General features: G+C 32.7%; 1 pseudogene; it reads left to right on the top strand.

The window, feature by feature from the left end:
• The first annotated feature begins 407 nt into the window (after nucleotides 1-407).
• Nucleotides 408-1,676, top strand: LOC111172549 (small ribosomal subunit protein eS27 pseudogene; annotated as a pseudogene).
• Nucleotides 1,677-11,519: the final 9,843 nt, after the last annotated feature.

The following is an 11,519-nucleotide window of genomic DNA, read 5'->3' as shown; positions in this document are numbered from 1 at the left end:
TTATGGTTATTATGTATAAAGAATTCTGGTAAGCCTTTAACTTAAATATTCTCACCTAATCCTATATTATAATGTAAAAACTGTTATAACTTCAATTTTATAGATAGAAAAAAAAGGCAAAGATTAAGAAATGTTCCCAAGTCCACACAGCCAGTCAGTATTGGAATCATTGTAAATGCAGGTTTCTCTGACTCTAGGTACTGAACTTTCAAATATTCTGTAAAATCACCATATTTGACAACATCGCAAATGACAAAATAGTAATAATAATTTTGAGTGAGAAAATCTTTGTTTAAGTCTAAGATTTCACACTTATTAGCTGAATATTCATCGAGTCCAAGCAGAGTCTCAGGATACTTCCATCCTGTGGTCACACAAACACCTGGCTCTCAAGTTCACTCTAGTATTTGTTTCCATTCCACCCAGACAAATGAACATAGAATCATGGAAAGAAATTTTTAACTGTGTGCATAACTCACTGACTAGAACTCAGTCACATGACCATTCCTAATTTCATTGGAGTCTTAAAAATGTAGTGGAGCTATGTTTCCAGGAAGAAAAATTAGCTGGTTTGACATCAGCTAGTAGTCTCCTCCATAAAGTGTATATGTAAAGCCCCATTATTTGATTAATTAGTAGTAATTGCTACTGCTACTTTAAGCCTCTGATGCCCTTGAAAATTAATAAAATAAAAATATACTTCAAAGGAAAAAAAAATAAAGTAATATGTGTGATTCAGAATATTAACATTTGTGGAGCTAACCAACGTTGAAACAAAGAGGCGTTTCAACCTTTCACTTGGTGATGACCTCCCTAGGAGAACATGCCTCTTGAAAATAATTTTCTTCATCCCTCTCCAGAAGAGAAGAGGAAACACAAGAAGAAGTACCTGGTGCAGAACCCCAATCCCTACTTCATGGATGTGAAATATCCAGGATGCTATAAAATCACCACCATCTTTAGCCATACACAAACAGTAGTTTTGTGTGTTGGCTGCTCTACTGTCCTCTGCTAGCCCACAAGAGGGAAAACAAGGCTTACAGAAGGATGCTCCTTCCAAGGGAAGCAGCACTAAAAGCACTTTGAATCAAGATGAACGGGAAACCATCCCAATAAACACATTTTGGATTAAAAAATAAAACAGGCATTTCAATATACAAAAATGAAAAATGAACTACCTTGAGTAGACAGCAACAAGGCATCTCTCCAAAGAAAAATGTCTTTATTTGACTAAGCTAAGGTTAAATAACCTTCACTAGAGAGAATCCCAAAGCAGGAGAGTGTGCTACATAAAAATGTTTGTTTGTTCTTTTCTTACACAATATCACTTTGCATTCCAAATAGTGAGGGGAAGGGAGTAAAGAGAGAATTTAATTCAGCATGTAATTATTGTTGAGCTGAAGACCATTTTTTTTCAATAAATGAGTAAACTATGAATAACTTTTCACATACTAATTGAAAAACTTCAAGTGAATCAATATTAAAAAATACCCAATTGCTATGTATACCCATATGCCTACTGCAGACACAAATTGGATGAGTATTTCCTGACTTCCTGAGAAATTATCTATCTATATCAAAATATGTATCTATAGATTCATATCCATAAAATATGTGTGCATATCTACAAATTCTCAAAATATTCTGAAAATATTTATGAAACTCAATATCAACAAAAAAAGAATCACATTTAATAGATGAAAGACAAATATGGGCTGAATTGAGGTACTCTCAAAAGCCAGAATTAGATTTTACTCTAAAATCTAAACTAATAAAATGTGTATCGAAAATACAGGATTAGCCATAAATGAGAGTAAAACAAGATATTGTGAATAAGTGAGTAATGGACTAGTTTGGTAAAGTTCAGCACTTTAATTCCTATGATATAAGAATTCACTGCTTGCTATGCAGAAAACTGGTTTATGTTCTTCACGTGAGAAAAATTAAAATGGTAGAAAAGTGACCAATCATGAGAGTCGAGGTGGGGGGTGGGAAGAGTGTGTTGATTCTGCTCATTTAGCATGGTTCAAGGTTCAAAGTGGATGGAGTTCTGGCCAATCCAACATTAGCAATCCGATTGCACAGGTTAGGCTTTACCTGAAAGATATTTAAATCAGCTAATTGATTCCTTGTTCTCCACTTAAACTTCTTAAGAAGGTTTCTTCCAATGTATTTTCCCTACAGAAAGAGAATATGCTAGAGAAGCTGAATTAAACATTCTGATTCACTCGACAGATTAATTTCTCTGTGTAAATGAACAATGACATTTTCATTCATACATATCAGTGGTTTATACCCATCAGTTGCTGTGAGTATGAGTCTGTGCACAGAGACAGCTTTCCTCTTAAATTGCAAACAAACTGATCCTGGGAGACTGTTATCCATTCCTTGAACTGTGATGAATCCACCAAAGCAAATGCTACTGGGTTTCTGAGCAGCCAGTCCCTCTTCTCCATGTGACATAACCTTGTTCTGGTGTACTTGTTTCTTGGAAAAGTTTTAATTGCTAATTTTTGTTTTGCTAATTGTCTAATTTACTTTAACCTCGACATTTAATTCTAGAATATTGTGAGATTGTTTAATTTATGGGTCATTAAGTTCTAGATGTTTTTTCCCTTTTTTTCTTGCTTCTTGTTTAAGGACATGAACATATAAAAGAAGATTAAGTAGACATGAATGATTACTAAGTGAAATCTGTATATTTTTTATCTTACTGAAAGATTAGAGAAGTTGACTAATACTATTATATATGTTCTTTAAGGGCTATTATTAATTTTCAATTATAGTACTTTTATATTTGCTCCCAATGTTATTTGCAATTTTTTGATCGTCAGAATTGTTAATTAGCATATGTTTTATAGCATCATGGATCCTGATTCCAGAAGTATCAGGAGCTCTTTCAAGACATTAGATGATCCATCACCACTGCCTTCATCCAAACAGACTATTTAAGGTAAATCACCTTTTCCATTTATTAGCTGTGAAACTTCTGATAATCATTTTAAGTTTTCTGTCTTCAGTATGAGTAAGCAAGGCATTTGTAGGACTAAATATAGTACATAAGGTAAAACTATGCCAAAAATTTTTTGAAAGTGATTTTTGTATACAAATGATAAATTTATTGCTAATGAGAGACATCAGATTTTTATAACCTTCCTAAACTAAATAACTGTCATGAGGTGATTATAATTATATGCATAAACCATAATTATTCATTGTATGATGTTGAGTCAACAGCAAATTTTCACGTGTTTATGAAACATATTAATATTATGTGTATATTATCAATCAAATCAGTCTTAAATTTTAACTACATCTTCAATTTTTCCAAGATTAAATAAAAACTGTTTACAGGATAAATGTGACATGAAAATTTTGCTTTTTATATTCTCATGCTAAAACTTAAAATAATGTTAGTTCTTTAACACATTTCCAGAATGGCATTAACCTGATATTTTTCAAGATTAAATTTTATTAAAGAAACTTACACATGTCCTAGTTTAGGGTAAGCTTAAATGCTAAAATAAATCTCCCTAAGTTTAATGTTCTAAAAATAATTTAAGTTACTATCCTAGAGAACTACTAATAATTTTATGGTATTCATAAAAAAGAAAATACACTCTAAGTAAGTACAAAAAATGCCTGGAATTATAGAACTAGTGCAAAATTCTTAACTTCAACTAATTATATTTTACTCTTGAAACTCAATAATACTCCATACAGGCTGAAGTCATTGATTTTCTGAGTTTGCTTGCATAATATTTAGTTCTAAACTTAAATGTTAGACTTCATAAAATACAAGAAAATGGGCATTATAGATGAAACATATTTTTAAAAGATAGTGCTTATAAATTCATAAAATCTCAAGGATAGGAGAAACATTATCACATTTTATATAGCATTTTTCAAAAGTTGAGCATAAAAGCTACAACACAAAAGTCCCAAAAAAAAAAATCATACAGGTCATAGTAGCAAATAACAAATGAATAAATCTAGAAATTTATAGCAAATAGTTAAGGAAAAAAATCACTTTAAAGTCTGAAAATATATTCCCAGGTAAACATTTTGTCAAAAATTGTTTTGCAAAGCTACAAACCTCATATTTACACAATTACAAACTGTGAAAATCTTTTGTCAAAACTTATGACAAAAGCTACTAGAGCTGTAATTAAAGATAAAGCCTTAAATGTCAACTTTATTGAAAAAGAACATTTTAACAAAAAATAGGCATTTGAACTCAGATAATTAAAACATGATGAATCCTAAGAAAAGTATGAGAAAGGAAATATAGTAATAAAGGAAAAAGTAGGAATAATTGAAAAATAAAAATTAAAAATAGCAAAACATTTACATTTTCTGAATAAAAAGCAAACTGTGCATTCCTATATTTATCTGTTTTGTACAAGTATTTCTTCTGCCTGGGACTTATTCCTTTATCTTACCACTGGAAACTTTGTACTCCTTTTCTATGAATCAACTGAATTACCATCTTCATTCTGAGAACTCCCTGATTCTTCGCTCATATACCTTGCATGTTCCTCATTAGAGGTATTGAAACATTGAATCTTTTGAATAAATGATTTTCTATATGATATCACCACACATTTCAAAGGAAAAATGTAGGATGTAATATATTAAGCAAGCAGTTGATTTTGTTGAAAAACTTACACATGTGTTAGTTTGAATTGGAATTTTTAAAATTGTATTTAGTGACTGGCTATTACTGATATATAGAAATACTATACCAAATTATTTGCTTTAATATTAACTGGTTTCTGAATTTTATTGGATTTTCTAGTTATACAATTATGTTCAAAAAGACATCTCATTCTGCATATTCTAATTTCTTCATCTTTATATAAAAACATCTTGATTATTAAGACAAATCAAAGGAAAAGATTTGGATATAATCAATAATTAAGAGCATGCACACTGGTGTAAGTTTGCCCAGATGTGAAACCTGGGTCTGCAACCTATCTACCATGTGACCTTGGGAAAGTTACTTATCTCCTTTTTGCCTCAGTTTCTTCCCAGTAACTATCTTTTAAGGTGGGTTTGAGGTTTAAATGAATTAAAACTTGTTATATGCTTAGAATAGTGTCTGGTATTGTTTAACCTTTAAGGCAAATGTCTAAAAGACATAGGATAAAAAACATTTCAAGTATTTTTTTAGAATTTTATGTGTTTATTTAAACTATACTCAATAAATACTGTTTAATTAACATTTCCACCACTTTTATTTGTGCAAACTTTACTTTCTCTGTCACATTCTAGCTGCAGGACATTAGGCAGCTTTACTTAACATGTGTACACTTCAGTATCTTTATCTGTAAAATGTGGATTTTAATAGTACCATCCATATAGATTTGTGTATAAAAAATAGGATAATGGTAAAATAAGAAAGATTTTAGAACATTTGAAGCTTTCACCAAATGCTAAGTAATGTTATTGACATAAGTGAGGCATTGAATATATTATAAAGGTATTTCATATTGAAAACACAGATTAACCATTAATTTGTGTTGGGGCAACTGACCATTCATTACAGCTAAATAAAAAAGTTGCTTTTATATATTACACATTACACAAAAACAATTTTATATATAAAATAGAAATCATTACAGTACTAGAAAAAATATAGGTGGGCATTAGTATAATTTCATAAAGAAAATTTTCAAAGAAAATTTGAAAATTAGTATAATTTTTCAAAGAAAAAAAGTCTATTTCATCCTAGTGATATAATCAAAACTTATATAACATCAGAGTAGAAATTATGTTATTAGAGGAAACTTGCTGAATTTTCTTGAATACAGACTCTGCAGAAAATTATGGGAAAGAAGCAACATATTCTGTGCTCTCAAGGGCTATGAAATCTGGTCAGATATTCTTGAATAAAATAACTTGTGAAACGTATGAAGCAGAACATAAGATGCATGGTAAATCACACATGATCTGTAATTCAAGTCAAATTATAGCCAACCTTGAGGACAATTATATAAAATGCAACTGTGCTATTTTTCAGAATGTTATCAATCCTTGTCACATTTTTATAGGCTCCAGCTCAGATTTTGTTTTTAATATGGAAAGTTAAAATTCTAGTGTCTTTCCAGAAAAGAAGAAATCATTCATTCTCAATGAATTATATCATATTTCATGGAAAATTTAGCCAAATTTAATCTATATTGCTTCTTAATTTTTATTTTTAAGAAACACAGACATTAAAATGCTCTCTCTGGGTTTTCTTTGTGAGTATCTGGAAAATACAAAGTATCATCATAGCCCTATGTGTCACTGTTTTTCTTTTCAATTCTATAAGCAGACACTGTATTTAATTTGGGGAGTATGCTTTGCTTTAGTAAATTGGATGAAAAATAGATTTTCTCAAAAATTAAGCCTGATTTATCCCTCATTAACTTCTCAAATTATTGAAAATCTCAATAGTGTGATCCGGGAATATTTTCCTAAGGAATAGCCAAATTTTATAAACATTACACTATCTATTCATTCTGACAAAACTAATATTTCTATTTAGGCAACACACTTTGGATTTTATCTATTTATTTTCAGTCTAATTAATTTGAGAATCTAGAGTTTCACCCGGAGACACAAAGGAGGCTCCACGGTGCTCATTTGAGATATTGCAATATTCTGATGCTTCCAAAAATCAGTTCAATTGGCTCTATAATCATTCCTTTTGGTCTTGCTGTTGAAGGTGTAGTTTAGTGGTTTCTCTGATTGCCATACAGAGCTTTATGTTCCTAGAGGACAGGAAGATATAGAACTTACTTCTTTTCAAGCATAGTCACCGTGTTCTAGCCACACTTGCCTTCCTCTTGCTCTGAATCATCAACCTCATGCTGGCCATGATATCTTTGCACCTGCTGGGTTTTGGTTTTGTTTTGCTTTTTGTCTGAAAAATTTTACCCAGAATCTTCCTGTATCTGAGTCTTCTGTATTGTTCATGTGTTAGAATATTTATATTACTTACTCTAGTTAGCTTTCCCAGATTATTCCATCTAAAACAGCAGAAACCACACCCCTTCCAACACACACACACACACACACACACAAACACCTGGCCAGTCACTACCACAGAACCTCATTTCCTTTTCTTTATTATTCTGTGTCATGATTGTGTTCGGTTATTTATTTGTCTTATATGTCTCCCCTACTATAATATAAGATCCATGAGAGCAGGGACAGAGGTTCTTTCTTGTATCTCCAGCTTGGAGGACAGGGTCTAATCTACTGAGTGGCCCTCGAGGGTAAGATAATAGAAAGAAATAAGAGAGGAAAGAAGGAAGGAAGAGCAAAGGAGCGAGAATGGAAGATAAGACAGAAGACAAATAGCAGTCCAAGTTATAGGCATGTTAAAGGAGCCACTTGGCCTCTCAAATTCCATTATTACTCTATCAACTCTCATAGTATAAACACCCACTTGAGATTTAAATTCAAGGGTGCTTCACTTGGGAAAGACTACTGTGCTGTGCAAAGTCAAGATCAACATGTCAGTGCTGCTATTTTCTTTTATCTAGCGTTCACATCATGCTTATAATTTTATGTTTTAGTTTCCCTCAGTCTATTTAAAAACTACTTGAGATTATACCAATGTTTTCTCAGTCCTCTTTCTTATCAATTTCTTTCTCTTTTTTAAACTCTATTTCCTTTCCCTATGATGGATGACCCTGAATGACATAAGATTCAATGCAGCAAACTCTAGTAAATATTTTACTACAATTTGGAATAAAACAATTAATTTCCTAAAAAAATTTTAATATATTTACTCATATTTTGGAATTTTGGAACCAGAGTTTCTTTATTTAAACTTTACACACATTTTTAATAATTTAAGATAGAAACCTTTCACAGTATTTTCACCATGCTTCAGTCTAGTTTTGACCAGGTTGTCCTGTTCCTCATGAGTCCTTTGAATTGGTTATAATTGCATAGATTGAATTCAGGGTTACTGACATCCGTAATAGGGGAAAAAAAGTAAGTGACATATATACCTAATAGTAGTGCTAATACTGATGTAAGTATTAAATAAAGTATGGTGCATCTTTTAAATAAACTATTTTTCAAAATTATACATGATAATTGAAAAGAATATATACAATATAAAATTATATCACAGTGGAAATGTAAGACAAAAATTAGATCCACATTATTAAAATATTATATAAAATGAAATGTGATTCAATGGGTGAGAACTAGAACAATCAAAAAAAAAAGGAAAGAAGTTTTGGAGTAAAGAAAATACAAAACCATTGCTTTCTTTAATTTTAATTTTCCCATAATTTATAGTTAGTAATGTAGGAAGAGGAAGAGGAAGATGGGGAGGATATAATTATATTGCCAAAAAGAAAGTAAAGGCACATTAAAATAATTTTGTTACATATGTATCCCTTTTCATTCATGAACAAATCAATGAACATCTACGGTCCCAGGTGTTGTGAAGACAATTTGTTAGGTGTGAACAAGGTTTCTGATCTTCAGGAACCTATAATCTGTGGAGGGGTTTAAAACATATGCATGAATTAATCCATTACCAGGCAGCATACAGTAGTTACTATATGTGAATTGCAAAACAGAATTGTTTTGAGAATCTAAGGTGAGAATCTAAGGTGAGAATCTAATCTTCAGACTCGAGGAAGAAAGAAATATTTTTGTTTTTTATTTTCTTTCAGAGGTGAACCTTCAAGTTGGTTCATTAGCAATGAAAATACTCTCACCATGTAATGGTGGGAACTTTCCAACTGAGTAAGGGGCAATTTTATCCTGATTTCAGTAACTTTTCATTGATAGCTTGCCATAAGCAACTGATTAGATTTAAAACTTTTTTTTTTCCCATCAGAGGGCATATTTGTAGTCTGTATATAAAACTCTTTTCTATCAAGAATATATACAAATTTTGGCTACACTAATAAGTTGTAGCAGCTTTTATTGAAGTTTACACCGTGGAATGTGGTCCCATGTGGTACCCCAGGAAACAATTTTGGGAAACACTATGTATATATACCCCTCTCCTGCCAGAGATTCACCATGCCCTTTGCAAATTAAATGTCCTGAGATCTGCTTAATAATATCAGTTATACTGAGCTTTAACCAGTATCCTCAATCTTATTTCACCACAAAATCCTTTGGATTAATAGGTATCATGTGTTAATGTCCCAAGTCTTATGTTTGAGCAGCAATATAGTGTAGCTGTTAAAATCAGAAGCACTGGCTAGAGATTGTGATCTTAGGAGAGTTGTTCCACAGAATGAGGATGATAATAGGATGGTAAATAGATTTTCTTTTTGAGTGTGAGCGAGGAATAATCAAGATTATAAACTTTGATCAAGTCCTGATACTTGGTAAGTGATATAAAAGTGTTATCACTATTAGAGCAGCCTTCTCTGTATCCATAGTGCTGATATTCCATCATGGCTGCACCAACTTACATTCCCAGCAACAGAGTAGGAGGGTTCCCTTTTCTCCACACCCACTCCAGCATTTATTTGTAGACTTTTTAATGATGGCCATTCTGACTAGTGTGAGGTGGTACCTCATTGTAGTTTTAATTTGCATTTCTCTAATAATTAGTGATGTTGAGCATCTTTTCATGTGCCGTCTGGCCATCTGTATGTCTTCTTTGGAGGAGAGGAGGGAGAGGGATGGACTGGGAGTTTGGGCCTAATAGATGCAAACTATTACATTAAGAATGGATAAACAACAAAGTCCTAACTGTATAGCACAGGGAACAATATCCAGTCTCCTGAGATAAACCTTAATGGAAAAGAATATTAAAAAAGAATGTATATATATATATGTGTGTGTGTGTGTGTGTGTGTGTGTGTGTGTGTGTGTGTGTGTGTATAACTGAGTCACTTTGCTGTGCAGCAGAAATTAGCACAACATTGTAAATCAACTATACTTCAATAAAATAAAAAAAAAATGGGGGCTTCCCTGGTGGCGCAGTGGTTGAGAGTCCGCCTGCCGATGCAGGGGACACGGGTTCGTGCCCTAGTCCGGGAAGACCCCACATGCCGCAGAGCGGCTGGGCCCGTGAGCCATGGCCGCTGAACCTGCGCTTCCGGAGCCTGTGCCCCGCAACGGGAGATGCCACAACAGTAAGAGGCCCGCGTACCGCAAAAAAAAAAAAAAAAAAAAAAAAAATGGATTTCTGCCATTTCCTCTCGTGGACATACCTCTGGTAGTCTAGCGACTTTGGGACTTGGAACTTTGCCTTTCCCTTGCCATTTTTTCCCTGAAGGACTGTAAGATCTTAATGCAGTATTTCTAATCATGGACCTCCCGTTTTATGTACTTCACCTATGTGCTGTTATATCCTTAATTTAACATTCAATAGGATAATGTATGTCCCTGATCTTTATCATTTATTCTGCCCTGTCACTGGCTTGTCATGACACTCTCGCAGTGGTGAGAGTAGTTCACCAAGTAAAAGATTCCGCCATACCACAGACATAGTCTTGAAGCCTGAGTGTGTTGGAAAATATGCCCAGGGAAATCTGATACAGCTCGTAATGTAATCTTTGAGAACCCCTATTGTATAGACTGAGTCTAACAAATACTATGTGATTATTAAACATAAATTGGTGGTTAAATACATATCATAGACATTTTGGGACAATTTGTATAGTATGTAGTGCCTTGATTTTTTATCTGTCTCAATTAATGTGACCTGATGTAATAGAGTTTTTGCCTTTTTAGAGGTCAGGAATGGGCAGATTGGGATATAGCCTTCAAAAGTTCATGTAATTGGTCTAAATATTATTCCCAATTTTATGGCCAGAGCACTTTGTAATATCTCACTGGACTTCAGTTTAATCATCTGTAAAATAGGGATAGTGATACTTTATCCTATATCATAGAGCTACTATAAAGATCATATGGGGGATAAGAATGCAAAGTAACCTGAAAATGTTCTACATATGTAAAGTGGAATTCCTTTACTATGATCATTATCATTTTTGCTAAAAATAGTAACATTTAAGTTTTAAAGTTTGCTGTTTGAGTAATATCTCTGCTGACACAAACCAAGTGAACTAAAAAGGCCAAGAGACCACGAGTCACCGCTCTTTCAAGTTATTTATCAATAGTCATTAAATTGATAATGGTCCAAATAATTTGATAAAAATATTTAGTGATGCTTTATTTATGACCATAGAACAAATAACCAAGCTATCCAAATTTATTTTCACTATCTTATCTAGACTATTGCCACCAAATCACTTGTGTGATGCACATATCAATCATTACTCCAGCCACTCTTACAAATATGGCTGGAACTCAATGATTTAGGCCCTCTGTTCATTTCCAAGATAACATTAATGTTTTGACAGAGTTTTGTCCCTTGGGTTAGTTTTTCCAATACAGCAGAGAATTGCCAAAACAACTCTTGGAAGAACAAACAGTATTTCTGTGATTTTTCAGTCAGCTAACTCCTGACAGTCTCTTAGAAGCATGAAAAAAGTCAGCTTTTGGAGATCTGCAATATAAACTGAAGCATATCATTT

The sequence above is a fragment of the Delphinapterus leucas genome, chromosome 16, assembly GCF_059928025.1.
Source record: "Delphinapterus leucas isolate spDelLeu-1000000601 "Yukka" chromosome 16, BTC_Dleu_Yukka2, whole genome shotgun sequence".
NCBI classification, from domain to species: Eukaryota; Metazoa; Chordata; class Mammalia; order Artiodactyla; family Monodontidae; genus Delphinapterus; species Delphinapterus leucas.
This window is presented reverse-complemented; position numbering and strand designations above follow the sequence as displayed.